Genomic DNA, 19,656 nt, shown 5'->3' with positions numbered 1-19,656 from the left:
AATAAATAAATCACTAGAAACAGAACAACCAAAAAAAAGACTACAAAACGATTCTTAAAGTTATACTGAAGAGTTATTTTGAAAAAAGTTGTTGACAAACTGTAATTTTTCTAAAACGTAAAAGAAAGTGCGGGATTTTTCTTCATCAATGCTCCTTTTCACGCCCTACCTGAATCTTGGTATAAACATCTTGTCGCAATTAAATTTAGTTTTAACATAACATAACAAAAAAAATATCGACTTGGATCTAGCCGGATCTGGCCCTTGTTAGACGTTTAAATATTACAAAATACATAAAAACAGATGATCATAGTTCATTTTAATAAAGCACAGTATATTTGAAATTTGGCAAGGGAAAAATATATAAATATTTGAACAGAAATAAGCACTTTCATGAAAAATATATTGTCAATCAGTCGAAAACCAAACTAACTAGTAGGACAATTTTAATTAAATAGGAACTCAACTTGCAGCCTAGTTTTGTTTATTATTTATTATTATTTATAAATTAACTCCTGTGGGGAGTACGGAAAACCTAAAAAACCGAGCGTAAAATGCATTCGAATGATACGCCCGAGTGGGTATTACGCTTAAAACTTTTCGGTTAGCGCTCTAAACACGTTTTATTCAGAATCTAGGAATCGCGCTTTTTCGAACAATAGAACCGGGAGCCTTGCCTAAATATTTTAAAGCCGCCCATTCGCCGCTACCGCGTTTATTCAGAGCGGTGGAATTCGGGCGGCACTCTCGTACATTTAGGACCGTTAATCCCACGGGCTTCCCTGGGTACGGACGCGCAGCTCCCGAAGCCAAAAGTACGTTTTATGCATGTAGGCTTTAACATTAAATAATTCATGGTCTAGTTTAGACTATACGTATACGTATGACCCCGCGGGAGATTTGCTGCAGAATTCTATATCTGCCTCGCGTTTCCCCCGAGCTTATTGCCGTTTACTATCGCGGAATGACTTCGTTCAGTTGGTAATAACGAAAACCGAGAGACGCTTTGATCGGGAATAGTTATCTTACTCGACGCACTCGCGAGTATGTATGAATTTTAAAAAAAATCTAGCCTTTGTAACTGTATAAGGCTACAAGATACCGTAAATGAAATCACAAAATTAATTTATAAAATTATCAACAAAATACAAAACAATATTTCTTCCCCCAGCGATAAACAAACCTTGTATAGTTACACAAATATTACATATGTAAATTAACAACACATACATTTTGTTATTTCATTTAACTAGGAATATGTAGTGGTGCAAATTTACTTAGGTAATTTTACATATTTCCATTGATTCTAAAGTAATTTTGCATTCCACAATTGTTTAATTTTACACATAGACTGTGTAATTTCATTCAGCTAGGTATCTTGTAGTTTTATAAATTTACGCAATCAATATCAGGTAATTCCAGCTTATAATTTCTTCGCCATGGGGAAAAATGAATGTTAATGAGCAAAGCACCTCTTGATTTACTTAGTAATTGTAATTTACATACAATAGGTAGTCTCATATGCAAAGTTACTAATGAAATCGTTATTTCATGCCGACCATTTTGTTAATAATTTAAATAAATTTAAAATTAGCTAGATAGCAGTTTAGTAGTTCTATAAAGGCAATATTTTTGTATTTGCATTGTTTTCTAACAAGGCATCCCTTGGATTGCATTAGTATTTTACATATTAACTTTTCATTAATTAATTTCATTTAGTTTGACATTTTGCAACCTTGTACATTTACATAGTTAATATATGGCATAGAAATATAGTAGATGTCACAAATATCCATCTCCTAGATTTTCTTATTAATTTTAAACATATACCTTGTAATCCCATTTAGCTAGGTGGAATTTTGCAAATTAGCAGAGGCCATTTTCAAGTGATTGTGTTAGTAATTTAACGTATAAACTTTCTGATTTTATTTAGTATTTTCTAGTGTTTCAAATTTATATTGGCAGTATTTTTGTAATTTCACAATATTTGTGTAATTTTATTATAAAACCTGCGTATATTGATTTGTGGTGTTGTAAATTTACACAGGAAATATTTTTGTCATTACAAAACATTTATTTTTAGTGGAGAAAAAGCAATGCAATGTTAGTGTTTAGCATAGTTACAAGCATCTTCTGACTTTTGTTATGAATTGTACATATATCCAGTGATTTTGTTAGTAATTTTACATATAAGCTTTCTGATTTCATTTACAATTTTGTAGTGTTTCAAATTTGGATAGGAAATATTCTTTGTAATTTCAAAACATTTGAGTAATTTTACATATAGCGTTTGTAATTTCAGACACCTAGGTACTTTCGTAGTCTGATAAATTTGCAATAGTAAAATTTTCGTTATTTTACAACACTTACTTGCAACAAAGTATAGTATAAAACAAATTTCTAGCTTTAAACAATTTCACGAAAATCGCATTGACTCTATTTTGTAAACTTATGTTGTGGTTTTATAATTTTACAAAATCAATTTAGTCATATCGTAAAATTAGTAGGCAATAATCGTTATTATTCGGACAACGCTAAATTATTAAAATCACTCCCGTCACTCGTGGCGTTTTCTTGCAGCCGCTTGTTTTTATTTATTTAAGAAATTTCCTTCCCTACCGGAAAACCCAATACCCCATGCGGACCGAATAAAGTGCCTTAAAAGCCAAACACTGGAACGATTTAAATACACCCGCGCCATTTCCCCATCCATAGTCTCTCCCCCCAGCGACGACATTAAAACCCCCCCCGAAATCAATAGGCAAACTTGGCGGCCACGGGAGAAAGTTGAGTCATATCAAAATGTCATCTTAAGAAAAACAAATCGCCGAACAAGTTGTCCGCGGGGGTGGCTCGATTTCCATTGTTTGGCACCCTCTCGATGCGCCGTCCGGGAAGGGGATGTTTACATTAGCGACTCGTTGTCTTCTAGCGTCTCCTAGAGGGTGAGTATATTCGCGCTAAAAGATATCGAACAATACAACCTCACGGAGGTGCAGAAATTAGTATTGCCCTCAAATGTTAAGAAACAAATTGATCCAAAAACTGGAACCTATTTGCCTCTTTATTCGCGTACGAAGCTCAAGGAAAAACTACTCAATTAAAGAGAAAAACATACAAAATCCATTTAATTACAATATTATAAACCAGATTTTTAGGCAAATTTTAAATTTTATAGAATTGAAATATTAAAATACTCATAAAATATTATAATAGATAAGTCGAACATGTGGGTCAGTTAAACATATTCAAGCAATGTGAAAATAAAAAGGTCTCATTAAATTCACAGGACAACGCAAAAATATAAGTGTAGATTTTATCTGATGAATTTTTATTTTATTGATTTATTTATTTTAGGAATTAATATCAGTTTTCAAATATTTTAATTTAATTTGAGTGTATGATTGTCCAGTTGGGTTACACTTTTCACGAAAATTTTGTAAATAAAAACACTCTATAAGCTCCAAAAAAATTTCTGGAACAACGCCTACGGTTTTAAAACTTATTTCGTTTAATATTCGCCACTTTGCATACGTTTTTCTCTTTCTTAGTTTTTGTAGTTTGCAGATAGCTAGATAGCATTGAAGATGCCAAGTGAGATTTTGGTGAAACGTCTGCAGGTTTCCAGTCGCATTTCTTGGGTTATAGGTCTTTGTATTAAAAGCGATTAAAATTTTTTGTCCATATATTGACGTTTCGGTCTTCTATGACGAATAGAGTCAGGTCTAGAAAGTTAATGACGTTATTAAAAAGTCGCTTAAACGGCCATAAATATGACAAAAAAAATAACACTTCTCTTTCGAGCCATTCCAGGGAGAATCAGCACTCGTTTGACTTTCAAAGTGTGAAAATTTTATGCTCAGAAAGCCACACAAAAAGACGGGAATTTTATGAAATGATTGAGATCCAAAAAAAAAATCCAAACGCCAAAAATTCTAAGACTGACACAAAAAATCTCAGCAAAATTTATCACAACTTAATTAAATAAAGAGACAAATTAACCCGTGAATCTCACACAAACAAAAAAAAACGCTTTAGAAAAAAAAAAACTCCGTTGTCCTACCGTGAAGAAACGTACATCCGTGCTTCGCATTATTGTTTTGGTTCGTCTTATCAATGTGGCTTGTCGATTTACATATTCGATATGTCTGTTGTGAATGTTGTAAAACTGTAAATTACCAAACAACTATATAGTGAACCGTTGATTTTTGTCTTAAGGTATGTAATCGTAATATAAAAAATTATGTATGTTTTATTGTTGCGCATCTATTTTTATACTATTTTTAATCACTTTGTATGTTCTATTGACTTGCACTAGTAATTTTTAATCATTTCAATCTATTTTGCTGACTCCTATATAAATTTTTATCTATGTTTTAATTATGACCAGGAAAACAATGCTATAAATAATTTTATTTAAAAATACATTTTTGTAGGTTAAAATTAAATGTCTGACGAAGGTCTTGATAGCCGAAACGTCAAAAAAAAAATAAAATGTTTCACAAGTTACGGAAACTTATTTGATTTCCAGAGCAAATTATTAATCGCCAATCAAGAATCGTAAAAATATACCCAATCGGTTCAGACAGTGTCATGGGCCGCATCAAGAGTTACAATTTTTATATTTAGGGTTTTCGTCTATCACACACGCTGCTCTAGATATTTGAAAAAATCCATATGAAAATCACTGTACCTCAGGTTCAGTCAAGGCGCGTTATTGATTAATACGGCGTACTGCATGGTTTCAGAAAGAACTTACTTTCTCGAAAACCATTTACTATTTTATTACTATATTATGGGTAAAAATATCTAAAAGACCCTGAAAATTGCCATTTTCTTTTGTAAATTATTAATTGGCCACTATGAAACTAAAAATTTGGTCCAAACAATATCGGAAATTGTGACGATAAAGACTTTGGTATAATATAATTGGAAATCGTTATTGGCGGCCACGGGAGAAAGTTGAGTCATATCAAAATGTCATCTTAAGAAAAACAAATCGCCGAACAAGTTGTCCGCGGGGGTGGCTCGATTTCCATTGTTTGGCACCCTCTCGATGCGCCGTCCGGGAAGGGGATGTTTACATTAGCGACTCGTTGTCTTCTAGCGTCTCCTAGAGGGTGAGTATATTCGCGCTAAAAGATATCGAACAATACAACCTCACGGAGGTGCAGAAATTAGTATTGCCCTCAAATGTTAAGAAACAAATTGATCCAAAAACTGGAACCTATTTGCCTCTTTATTCGCGTACGAAGCTCAAGGAAAAACTACTCAATTAAAGAGAAAAACATACAAAATCCATTTAATTACAATATTATAAACCAGATTTTTAGGCAAATTTTAAATTTTATAGAATTGAAATATTAAAATACTCATAAAATATTATAATAGATAAGTCGAACATGTGGGTCAGTTAAACATATTCAAGCAATGTGAAAATAAAAAGGTCTCATTAAATTCACAGGACAACGCAAAAATATAAGTGTAGATTTTATCTGATGAATTTTTATTTTATTGATTTATTTATTTTAGGAATTAATATCAGTTTTCAAATATTTTAATTTAATTTGAGTGTATGATTGTCCAGTTGGGTTACACTTTTCACGAAAATTTTGTAAATAAAAACACTCTATAAGCTCCAAAAAAATTTCTGGAACAACGCCTACGGTTTTAAAACTTATTTCGTTTAATATTCGCCACTTTGCATACGTTTTTCTCTTTCTTAGTTTTTGTAGTTTGCAGATAGCTAGATAGCATTGAAGATGCCAAGTGAGATTTTGGTGAAACGTCTGCAGGTTTCCAGTCGCATTTCTTGGGTTATAGGTCTTTGTATTAAAAGCGATTAAAATTTTTTGTCCATATATTGACGTTTCGGTCTTCTATGACGAATAGAGTCAGGTCTAGAAAGTTAATGACGTTATTAAAAAGTCGCTTAAACGGCCATAAATATGACAAAAAAAATAACACTTCTCTTTCGAGCCATTCCAGGGAGAATCAGCACTCGTTTGACTTTCAAAGTGTGAAAATTTTATGCTCAGAAAGCCACACAAAAAGACGGGAATTTTATGAAATGATTGAGATCCAAAAAAAAAATCCAAACGCCAAAAATTCTAAGACTGACACAAAAAATCTCAGCAAAATTTATCACAACTTAATTAAATAAAGAGACAAATTAACCCGTGAATCTCACACAAACAAAAAAAAACGCTTTAGAAAAAAAAAAACTCCGTTGTCCTACCGTGAAGAAACGTACATCCGTGCTTCGCATTATTGTTTTGGTTCGTCTTATCAATGTGGCTTGTCGATTTACATATTCGATATGTCTGTTGTGAATGTTGTAAAACTGTAAATTACCAAACAACTATATAGTGAACCGTTGATTTTTGTCTTAAGGTATGTAATCGTAATATAAAAAATTATGTATGTTTTATTGTTGCGCATCTATTTTTATACTATTTTTAATCACTTTGTATGTTCTATTGACTTGCACTAGTAATTTTTAATCATTTCAATCTATTTTGCTGACTCCTATATAAATTTTTATCTATGTTTTAATTATGACCAGGAAAACAATGCTATAAATAATTTTATTTAAAAATACATTTTTGTAGGTTAAAATTAAATGTCTGACGAAGGTCTTGATAGCCGAAACGTCAAAAAAAAAATAAAATGTTTCACAAGTTACGGAAACTTATTTGATTTCCAGAGCAAATTATTAATCGCCAATCAAGAATCGTAAAAATATACCCAATCGGTTCAGACAGTGTCATGGGCCGCATCAAGAGTTACAATTTTTATATTTAGGGTTTTCGTCTATCACACACGCTGCTCTAGATATTTGAAAAAATCCATATGAAAATCACTGTACCTCAGGTTCAGTCAAGGCGCGTTATTGATTAATACGGCGTACTGCATGGTTTCAGAAAGAACTTACTTTCTCGAAAACCATTTACTATTTTATTACTATATTATGGGTAAAAATATCTAAAAGACCCTGAAAATTGCCATTTTCTTTTGTAAATTATTAATTGGCCACTATGAAACTAAAAATTTGGTCCAAACAATATCGGAAATTGTGACGATAAAGACTTTGGTATAATATAATTGGAAATCGTTATTACTTGTACAATTTTTCATATTTATCAAAGTTTTTCGTGACTTTGAAGTCGGCGATAAGTAAAAAATGCTTTATACAGGGTGTATGCACAATAAAATTAAATCTATTTTGTGAATGTTCCATAGTGGTCCGCAGGAGCACAATAGAAAAACGATGCGTCCCTTTACCGCAAAGCTCTTTCTTTTTAAAATAAAAAGTTCCTTCTCGCTAGGCGCTACGAACTTGCCTCGCCCAGCAACAATTTTTGGAAAGCAATCTTGTTTTTTCTTTTTTCTTTATCCAAGCTTCCCAATTTTCATCTTCCATCAACCCAATTTCCCACCAGCACTTTTCTTTCGTCGTTCTATCTTTATATTCGCAACTCTCTTGGACGTTCTTTAATTAATTGGACTAATTTATCCACGACGGAGGAAAATAGACAGAATTGCGAGTTTATAACCGGAGAAACTCAAAAAACACGTAATTGCAAGACTATTACGTCAAAGCAAAACAGATGCACGAGGAAACAATGGCGTCGAAACGTCGTTTTCGCTTTTTGTTCCGGGAAAGTTCGAGAAAAACAAATCTCGCCAGTTACCAAAATTACGGCGACGACAGAGCCTTTCTGTTGAGCTTGTTAACGAAAACGCCGACGTTAAAACAGACACACACACATACACTGGAGAGAGATTCACTGGAAACTGGAGTCGTATATTTTTATCAGACGTTCTCGGGTGACGTTTTAATTTGGCGTTCCTTTCACGCTGCCTCCTCACTTAGTTTTATTAAATTTTCCAGACTTTAAAGGAAGAAAAGTGGCAAAGGAGATTAGCCCCCGCACGAAGTACAAATTGCATCAAAGGGGTATTCGAAACGAGTGCATCCGCACAATTTCGCCTACGAGCCCCACAAATACCCATAAATCACTATCGAGGTTGCTCCATGACGATTCCATTGCCGATGTCCATTAAAAATGAACGTCTCCGATTTCATCCCCTGCCTAAAGTTTCAAAACAAACGTTGGAATTTTGGTCGCGACGAGTTTTAATCGGACCCGGCCTTCGAATGGCAGGACCGTAATAAGTAGGATCTCAAAAAATGGAACTCCAAAATTTGAATAATAAATACAAAATTATTTGCAGAATGAAAGCAATATTTTAATAGAAATGTTTTCGTTATAGATTTAAACTTTCTAAACACATATGTGGACTATACTAGGAAGCTCATTAATATAATAATATAATAAAGAAATAATAAAATAGAATAGAACTTTAACTTAACCATTCAGATGTCACAAAAACAACAAATAGTACGTCAAAAGTGTGGCAATTACAATGGCTATCGTAGTGGAAAAATATATAAAATAAACATTAATAAAGTACAAACAAATTGCACTAAATTATACAAAATAGTTCTAGATAACAGATAAGATGTAAATAACACATAAAGTGGAAAGTAAATTAATAGATAACAAAGTCAGAAATTACTAAATACTCGTATGTTTCAGCAGCTCAAAATATTCATTGGTGCCATAAAAGGGATTCTTTATACAGAAAATTTTCATTTTCTGCTTAAATTGTTTGGTTGGTATATTTTTAAGGCTGCTCGGGAAAACATTATATAATTTAACATTGATTTTATTAGTTTGCGAGGACGTCAGTCTGGAGTACCGTAGGACGATCGAGTCAGCTTGCCTGTCATGTCTACTAGTTAATGTGCGATAAGAATCAGCATTATCATGACTGTATAAAATAGATTTGTAGATGTAGGTAGAGGGCAGCGTCATAATCTCCAAATCTGCGAAGATGGGTAATGCAGTGTTCACGCGGACCAGCGCCGCTAAGTAGCCGCATGGCCTTCTTTTGCAAACGAAAGGCTTTTTCCGAGTATCTAACCCCACCTCAGAACACAACACCGTAAGACAACACACTGTGCAGCAGACCGAAGTAGGGTGTTCTTAGGGCCAACCTTGTTAATGGCTGAGATGTCTTAACAGGAACAAACGCCGGGACAGTGTGGCGCAGACTTTGTCGATCTGGCCGGTCCATGACAGAGTTCTGTCCATAACAAATCCCAGTAGAGTAATATTGTCTTGATGAAGAAAGTCTACTTTGCTACAAGAGAACGTAAGTGAATTTTTTTGTTGGTTAACGACTAGGTTGTTTGCAGAGAACCACTGCTGAAGGACCCTCACAGTCTCAGCAACGTTTCCAGTAAGCATTCTATGATTCCTAGCCGTTGAGAGAACGGCAGTGTCATCCGCGAACAGGGTCACGTTTTCATTGGGTATGGACAGCAGCACATCATTTATGTCATAATAAAGAGCAGCGGCCCCAGTACCGAGCCCTGAGGAACGCCGGAGACTACTGGAAGAACGCTATCACTTGATAGCCGCCACTCTCAAAGTACTGAAACCTGCTGTCTAGATATGACTCCTGACGCCGTGAAACTCTAATTTATTCAATAGTACGACGTGGTCAACACAGGGCCTTCGAAATCTCACCATCATCATATCCCCGGGCCACCCTGCTTACAAAGTGTATGAGCGCATGGGTTGTGGATTTCTTTTCACGAAACCCAAACTGAGAGTCAGAAGTTTGTGGTTTTCAAAAAACCGTGAAAGGCGGGTTTTTAAGCGTTTCTCGATCACTTTACCAAAGATGGGGATGATTGCAATGGGCCTAAAGTTATAATAATAATATTAATAATAATAATAATAATAATAATAATAATAATAATAATAATAATAATAATAATAATAATAATAATATTAATAATAATATTGACAATATATCTTTATTTTTTGCACATCGTATTTACTTTTATCTAATAGCAGTAAATGTTAACTACTTATATCTTAACGGACATAGTATAATACATACTGAATATATCAACGCATTATCATAAATACATAAAGAGAAAAAAAGAACAATGTAGAATATATTATTAACAGAACCATACTTGGGCTAATTATCGATGGATATTAGATTGAGTATAAAGAAAAGATTTATAATTTTAAGGTGAGTTGATAAAACTTGACGACTAGGATAAATGATTGGCCATCCTAAAAGTTAAAAAAAAATTTTTTTGGTGTAAATTTTGTAGAACTAAGTTTATTGTGATCAAGGTGTGTACCAAAATAAATGTTTATGAAAATACAGACAAGAGTCAAGATTGGATTATTCACGGTAAATTATAAAAATTGCTACAGTGGCGTAGATCTCTATGCAATTATAAAGTTCTTTAATAAATTTATGTTTGTACGGTTATATGAAGTTTTTTTATGATGAATCTTCAGCGCATGTTATTTGAAACATCCCTTTATGCGCACATGACATGAATTTTAAGTCCTTTAATAATTGCATGTAATGATAATAATAATACAGTTTATTTTTTATAAAACTTCTGGATTCCTCCTACGTCGGTTTTTGTTGAGTCGAACAAGCTCTGAAGAAGCCAACAGGATGATCGGCGAAACGTTAGCTAGTTCGATTCAACAAAAACCGACGCAGGAGGAATCCGGAAGTTTTATAAAAGGTATTACAGTAGCCTGTGGAAGTTTTTTTGAAAAAATACAGTTTATTTATCAATTAAATTGTAGTATTAACAGTTATTGCAGTACAACGTTATTTGCACCATAAACATATAACGCAAAGTTAAAAAAGGAAAATTTTTATAAAGTAAACGAAAATATGCTTGAGTGAAATGTCTACTAATTGGTTATCATTGATTGATAAATAACACTAAAGATTAATAGCATATTATGCAACAAGTGCCATGAACGGCGTTTGACTCGCGAGTTTATTTGACACGAGCGGAGCGCAGTGAAAATAATATTTTGACGGTAAAGTCCATCAACTCCTTTAGCTTTAGAGCGTAGTTGTGATATAATTTGTTCAATTTTGTCGGCTAACCTCTGTAAACTGAAACTACTTATTAGCATGACACTATTAGTATAGTGGTCAATGTATGTATTGTTTAGTAGCCCATTAACAAAAGAAACATTGGAAGATAACCAAATATTAATCCAACGGAGCAGGAGTTTCCACTTTTTGATAATTTAGATGCGCATCATATATTTAATATTAGAAATTGTCCATGTTGAAGGTCGCTTGGCTATACGACAGGTCTTGTACCGAGCATGTTTATCAAAGAATTTGTAATAAATCGAACCATATCATCAATATCACAGTATGAGTAAATGATGTATAAGTTAAATTGTTAAGTTACTCAAAATTTGAGTAATTATAAGTGTTGGATTTCGTAGGTGGCTTAGTGGTAATTTTTCTCTAAGTTACATCTTACAACTTGCCGCCCAATCAACGGCGACATTTTAAATTGCGTGGACACGACGGAGAAAATACGTAATTTTGAAATTCTTATTCGGGCTCACGAAACTCCCGCCTAACCGTTTCGATTTATGCTCGACTCGGCAACCTCTCCACACACACACATGAACTTTAGAGTAGCGTGATAAATTTCTCCTCTTCTTTATGCCGCCACGTAATACCACGTTATACCCAGCCGGATCCGAAGGGCCGAATGTGTTAACACAAACCATAAAGCAGGACGTCATATGAAATTCATATCTACGGGATATTGTCCAGGATTGATAAAACGATTCTGGAACGTAATATCGCGCCTTGATGGAATACGATACGAAGTTTGATATACTTACAAAAAATATATTGAAATATAAATAATAAAATAAAATATAAATAAATAAATAATAAAAATATAATGAAATATGAACCTCCAAACAGGAATATAAATGTTAGTTGATACAATCAAAAATGTTGACCTGAAAATTTAGGAGCAGAAGGTGGAGAACCGTTGCAGAACCCTTCAAAAGTTTTCCGACGGCATTATGTATTACACACGCAAAACGAGGTAAAAATGATTTAACCATTTTATAGTAGCTGAAAAAGCCATTTTGCATGTTTAATGCAAAAAATATTACATTTTATAGTATTCTTTAAGCCTGGTAGGTAGTAGGTTAATGAATAATATATATTCAAGTTATTTGAACCAGATATCTCAGAATATAGAAACGAAATGTCAAGCATTAGGAAAGTTGAAGAAAATGGTTTATTTATTTTAAGGAGGTGACAACACAATGATGAACAGTACAAGGAAAACATGGCAACAATTTTAAGAGACGCTTGAGAGAAACACGTATAAGAGGAGACCTAAAGGAAATATATAATATATACATATAAAATATAAAAAAAACTGTACCACGGAAACTATATAGTTATTAATAAATTTAAACTATTCAGAAGGTACCTCCCTTCCTTCAATAAAATCTTATTCCTGTAGAACTAGCTGATTTGGCTAGACTTCTGGGATGAAGCAAGTGGCTTAGTGGTTTACTTATACAGTATGGTACAAAAGCTTGCCACCAGTTTGCAACAAATATTTTCGATAAGTTATCGGATAGTTCAAACGCCTGAAAATGTAATATTTTCAGTATCTTCAGAACATGATAATTGACCGGCATGGACGAGCATCTGTCAACATAAAGTATTTCCGACGATGGCGCTTTTCCGAAAAAATGGTAGATTCTTTGATATTTTTAATGAAACGCTATCCGCCGCGGATCACCCTATTCCTACAAAGCATTAATTGGGACGTATGGTTTTGTCATAGCTCAATTTCAGCTCCCGGGTGCGTTAAAGAAAATTACGGGCGGTTCGGGAGCTTTTGCGCAAATAATTGAAAATTATCCTGTGCGTGTGAACCCGGACCGCACACACACACACACATGATGGAAAATTAATTGGAGATTGTGTTTTTTGTCGTTTGACGCCCTTTGGCACCAAAAATGTGTCGGCCTCGAAAATTTAGATATGAACAGGTTAATAACAGATTGAACCCGGATTTACAATACAAAAACCAGTTTTTCGTGTTTTGGTTGCTATACGATAGATACTTGCCCACGCATTCGACTATAGCCCATTTAGAAAAAAACGTTCGAAATCTGGAATAACAAAAGGGAAACAACGGATAACAAGCTTTCCTGGGAATTCTTTTATTTGTTAAATTGGGCAAATCTCAGTCGCCGTATTTAATTTGGTAAAAATGGCGATTTTACCCTCGACAACGACACAATTACATAATACAGATAATATTAAAGTGTCTTTGTATAGGGTTTTTCAGAATAGGTGAAATTAATAACAAAAACCTAGTGGCCTCAGCGGCATCCCATAGACGTAGTATTGTAGCTATGATGATTGTCAAGGCTCTCGAGAGTTGCAGGTAGTCAAACAGGTAGTGTTTCCACTTGTGTCTTAGTGTTTAAGGTTGGATTAATAGTGTCTTTTCGGCAGTTGTTTTTCAAAGTTCGGTGTTAAGAATGGATAGCGTTTCATAATCTGTAGGTAACAAGTTAAACTGTGTTTCCTAAAAATGAGAAAATTTGAATTCTCAAGTGTTCAGAGTTCTTCGCCATCAAAGGTGTCGTTTTAATTTGAAAAAATGACAACATTGGATAAAATAATGTCTGATGTGAAAGTTTCAATTTCATTTCGTACATTGGTCAGCAGTAATTGTGGTGAAATGTGAAATAAATAATTTTTTATTACGTTATCTGGACGAAATAAAATATATACTGTTGGATAGTTTAGTTTAAAAAAAAGTTGCATGAGTGCAAAGAAAAGGATGTAAATGAGCAATGTACAGCACTCATGAACTCCTTTATTCGAAACTCCCGCTTAAATTATGAAAAAATAAAGTCAAAAAGACTAAGACAAATCCTGAACTTAGAGAAACTCTAAGTGAACACAGTGATAGCTATAAATACATATATTCAAAAAAGCATACGACAATAAAAACTTGTCAACACAAAATTATAAAATCTGATAGAATAGATGGATAGGTAGATGGAATGAAATGCATGTAGGCAATAACCAAAAAAATTGCATAAAAAAAATAAATATATTCGAATAGAGGGGAATTCTGAAAAGATATAATAAAAAAAAACATCAATAATCCCAAATATTCTCGAATATGTAGAACAAAATCCATATCATGATATATAGTACCCAACAACAGTCCATGTATTTATCCTGAAGAAATTTGTGAGTTAGGATCGAAATTGAAAAATAAACAGTGGCATACAGGATATATACAAATACAAATAAAAAGAATCTGCAAATAAGTTATTATGCTTATTCGTGAACAATTCTTTTAAAAGTCGAGATAAAAAATCACTTACAAAACCGTAATTTGGTTACCCTCAAGTATTAGACAGTTATAGGCCATCAGTTTGTAGTTGTGTTCACCGATAAAAAATACTCTGGGCTTGTCATATAAATCAAGGTAGTTTAAACTAGATCTTTTATGGAATAAGGGTCCTTGGTAAATATTTGAATTGGTACTTAAATATGGAATAATATTTCGGAGGCGTCATAGTAGATGCAAGTTATTTTTGTATCCCAAAAAATGATTGGATTGATACTTTTGTTATTTCTGTTTGACGTCGTTTGACATTGTTATATTATGTACCAAATTGAAAACAAATACTCTTATTATTATTGTTATTAGGCCTTGTTCATTGCTAATCTCTGCTCTTCCCCGGGTGCGCACAGGTAGTTTTAATGCATTCGATAAAACAAAACCATTAATCTGTGAAAGTACTATACCAACACGCACGAATCAACATTTTAAGAATAAAACCGCCCCAACGCCTATATCCGTCAAAGACTTCGAGCGTAGACAACTAATTGGTGTTCGCAACACCGACAATCTAATTCGTTTTCAGTGTAAATGCGTCGAATCTTTGACAAAGACGGCGGCGCAGGGAGGAGGCGAATCGGGTGCCGCTTTTAAGGGATGCATCTGTTTTAATACACTTACCTTAAGTGGCGGGCACATAGCCGTTTGTTCTCACGTTAGTCACTAACAAAACGGTAACCTTATCTTAAATACGTTTGCAAATAGATTTGGGAGCGTCGACGGCAGTTCGGATAGGGCCGCACTTGGCCCTTTGCCGCCCCCCGCCATTAAAATGAATCCAGCACCGAGTTTACCAATTTTTTTAAAATTCTTTTTATATTATAGTGAAATAATAATGGTACCAATATTGCAATTGGAAATTACAAAAGGCCAGCTTGAAGCCTAGTGCAATTACTCATCATAGTAAGTATCAACTTATCTAAAGTAATCTAAAGTTTTAAATCTATAGTAACCCCAGGGTGGGACAATATATCATCATTGATCACCATGTACAAGTGCAACCTCTTAAATTTCATTCAAATATTTCATTATCAATAAACATGGTTCTGAAATTCTAAAAAACTGCCAAACTTTGTCCCGCGTTTAAAACAGGCGGCAAATACTCTACAACTCATTATAGGTCTATCTCTATCTTAACTAATTTCGCTAAGGTCTTTTTGATGTCCCTACATGAATCCTTATTTCCTCAGGTAAAAAGTCTCAGCACCAACGCAACGGCCTGATTTTTTTGCTATTCATCGAACATAATGGCTTTAAGTCTATTAAATTCACCGCCACCAGTGGTGCCCTTGAGGGGATCAATCTAGCTCGACGTCTGTTCTCTCTCTTTATTAATGATATATGTTCTAATATTTCAAAGTCAAACTCCGCTTTTCGAAAATACATAGGGTAATTAAGTAAAATAGATGATTGTAAAGGTCTCATCGTGGTGCTTGGCGCTTTCTGGTACATATTTCAAAATGCCATAAAATTACCTTTTCTAGAAAATTAAATTCTATTACCTATATTTGCGCATGCACATCGAGAATACAGCTCAGGTAACAATCAGGAACTTCGGATTCATTTTCGGCATTAACCAGAAATCTGTTAAGTTTAAATTTAGTTGTGCTTCTAAAATTTGGTATCCCATATAATATTAATTAATTAGAAATCATCCAGCAAAAATTTCAAAGTTTTCTAGCATTCAAGACTATGTGTAGACTATATTCGCTTTCTTCAGTGTGTGCCACAATAATCACCTAAAACAAGATAAGTTAATTTGTAGAGTGATTTTAAAATTTGGTCCCTTACTTTCACCAAAATTGCTGATATTTGTCTGTTGGTTTATCTACAGCTCTAGCAATGTTCTATTCCTTGTCATTTTTTTAATCTTAACAGAGCCTTTGACCAGTATTTTTGTAATGGCAAACTAATATTATAGCAATGGTGTCAGATAGAAAAAAAGGTAAATAATGTAAAAGAAATAAATTGCAAAGCACTCACTCTGTGTACTTTAAAATAATCTTAAATTGAACATCTTAACAATCTCTACAACTTTTTTATTTACCAATTCCTCGTAACTTTTGAAACCAATGAGTTAATGAACTTCGCTCTATCGTTGATTTAGCCTGTACAGTCGGAGATATTTCATATCGTATTGGTGTTATTGGTAAAATTATTTTTTGGTTTTGAGTATATACTAAATTGTAACTGCAACGTTTAATAATCTTTAAAATTAATATCTGGTCTATGTAGTTCCCATTTAACCGTCGTTTCAGCGGAACAAATATTTTCCGCCTCTCAACGATGATAAATAAATAACGCTACGATCTTAGGTCGCACAAAAAGCAACAAAGTGTAACGAAAAAGCATTAGACGCCGACGACAGAAAAGCGCGAGCCTTTTATTTTCGCATCGAACGAAAAAATTACAAAAACGTTTTGAGAGATGAGAAATTTCTTCCGCCATGTCGAACCCGGTTTCTATATAAATACGAGTTTCGTATGATAAATGTTCGCGGAGAAGTTTTTACAGATTCTCGGCAGATCTGTACGCTGGCAGACCGATAAGGATATTTGGAGCATATCGGTTTGTGACATCTCACGAGATAGACTGCTTCGACAAGTCCTCGATATTGGGGCTGCGTTATTTTTTTAAATGTTTCATCACTATATACGATCCATTTCAGATTTTGATGAGATTAAATGTGAGCTTTTAACACTGGAGCTTTTAGAGAAGGAGGTTTTAGAACTAATACTTTTCGGTAAGTTTTAGGAATTGCTTTTAGAGCTAGAATTTTTACAAAATAAATTTTTAAAACTGGTGCTAGAGCTTTTAGCGGAGCATTTAGACCTAGTGCTCTGGCTCTAAAATTATATTTAATGCATTAGATATTGAGTTAGTCCGAAGTATTTATTTAGATAATATATGGCCCGTAAAAAATTTAAATTGTAATTGTAAATTTGAAATTTTGAGATAAAGAAGTAACAGAAATGAGTGGAAGCAATTGTGGGATTGCAGTTCTAAACGGAATATTAGTGTGATTAATATTTATTTTTTGGATAATATACCTCATATCAATGTTGAACCGGAGGTTATCTACTGTTTCCTCTACTCAATTAAAGTATAGGAACTATTTTACTTTAACTTAGAATCTGTAATCAAAAGTATATATTTTTTTTCTATATTTCTTTAAAAATGTTAAAACTTTGTCTACCCTATTGTTTAAAGCCACTAGTTAATATTATCTATGCATTTGTACAATTTGAATGAAATAAATGCAATAAGCATTCTCCCTGCTACCCAAAAATATTTTAAAAAGGTGGTAAAATGTCAATTTCTCTAACTGATTTGGAAAAAATCAAGATTCCAATCAGCGTTCAGATCAAATTATAGTTATGATATAGCTCTGCTCAGGAGTACCAGCGATATTACCTCTGATTTCGATCAGTCATATTGTTGTTCTTCCGTTTTAATAGATATCACTAAAGCCTTGGATAGTGTTTAAGCCAAGTTAAGGTATTATAGGTTAGATGCAGACGGCTGGTTAAAGAGTCAGTCAAATTAAACATAACTATCATATGTATGCAGATGACCTGAAATTAGTTTTAGAAAATAACTCGAAAAATCTGTTAGCACGCCACTCAGATAATCATGGATATCCCACTTCCTCCTCAAATTTGCTTAGAACTAAGAAGCTGAAATAAACTAAAAGAGTGAACAATTCTTTTGACATCAGCTTATGTAGTCTAATTCGAAACCAGGTCACAAACTTCCCTTCCGAAAATGTTTAAGTCATTAATCCGTAAAGGAATGCAAACAAGTGATGAAAGATTCTTCATAGTGGCCAATATTTGATTGTGGTAATATTTTCCTTGTCTTAACACAGTCAAATAAAGAATTTATTTGTGTTCGATATGTTAAGAATTTATTAAAGAGAAAGTATGTAACTCAGCATGTTATTCAAATTTTTAGATATAACATGGCTCATGGGGTGTCTGATGCATAAGTTTTAAAATCAAAAGAACCCAGTTACTTAGAAGAATACTGGGTGAACTTCCATTTCAATGATGCCATATCGCTACCAAAGCACCAAACCGAGTTATAAAAGACATATATTTAAAAATCGCTTGGCGGTAATTAAATAAGGACGGGCAATATCAATATTTGAAAACAAAATAGCCTGCGTTTTGACAGGATTTATTAAAAGAGATTTTTTGGAAATCCAGTCAAATATATTTTGTAAGTCTATATTTATACAATTAATGGAGTCAGAAAGTTCTGCTCTGCATATATATTGTATATATTGCATATAATATATGGATATTAGTTATGTGGTAGACGAGGTCAGATGCAAAAAATTTGACTGCTTACTGTCTCTCAAAATAACCGTCTACATAAATGTTATATCTTAATTTGGCTAAAAGAAGATCCAAACTTAAACTATCAAAGGCTTTAGTTGTATCAATTGAAAAAGAAGGACAAAATGTGGCACAATTATAATTGGACCCGCACCTTTTCATGCAATAAAGATTTTGTTATTTTATCTTGTTTTAATATAATAACGACAAAGTGATTTCAGACTTCAGTAAATTTTCTCTATTCTACCTACGTCAGTTGCAGAGCACAAAATGCGGAGAGTACGTCACACAATAGCGCATACATTAAACATAACCTAGCGAATACCGACAATGCTGGTTATCGGCAACGTTAACGATCGGCCTGTCGAACAATTTGGTAAATTCGGCGTTGTCGCGCGAAGCTTTAACGCACGGCACGCGAATTATACGGACGCCGCCTGTCACATTTCGACCGGCCATGGGGAGGAGGGGGAGGGCTTCCCAGATCGACTTATCTCTCTCGCCGGCGACACCCCGTTCGATGTGCACGATGATCGTTTAATTATGCGTATCGAATTTAATTAGTTAACCGGATTTGGCAACGTCACGCCATCGAGCGTATCATTATCGACTCTACATATACAGTATGTGAAATTAATCTTCTACAGAAAGAGTTCTGAGTGGTCTAAAACGTAAAATAGAATCGGATATTCAATTAATTTTGAAAAGAAACTTCCACGGCCTACTGTAATACTATTTTTCTACTCCCGTCTGTAAAATACCTATATAGCATGCTGGAAGCGTCACTTTACCACGCCAGTTTCGTTTCCCACGAATCCGAGCCACTTCGGACATTTCCAGGATTTTACCGGACGGGTTTGGGAGCAATCGGATGTTTTCGGAGATATTTCATACGCCTTGAAGTTTTGCGTTTGTCAATTCTGACGGTCGTGTCAGTGAATGTATATAAAAACTAACGGTAGTAGAAAAAGTATGGTATGCAAC

The 19,656-nt window shown here is 33.8% G+C and overlaps 1 protein-coding gene across 5 annotated transcripts in view; it reads right to left on the bottom strand.

The window, feature by feature from the left end:
* The window catches only part of LOC132697481 (netrin receptor UNC5C), a 472,678-nt gene that overhangs the window by 170,632 nt on the left and 282,390 nt on the right, over positions 1-19,656 (bottom strand). The gene's annotated exons all lie outside the window — the stretch shown is intronic.

The sequence above is a fragment of the Cylas formicarius genome, unplaced genomic scaffold, assembly GCF_029955315.1.
Source record: "Cylas formicarius isolate icCylForm1 unplaced genomic scaffold, icCylForm1.1 PGA_scaffold_1__22_contigs__length_36826433, whole genome shotgun sequence".
Taxonomy (NCBI): Eukaryota; Metazoa; Arthropoda; class Insecta; order Coleoptera; family Brentidae; genus Cylas; species Cylas formicarius.
The sequence above is the reverse complement of the archived record's forward strand: the minus strand, read 5'-3'. Positions and strand labels throughout refer to the sequence as shown.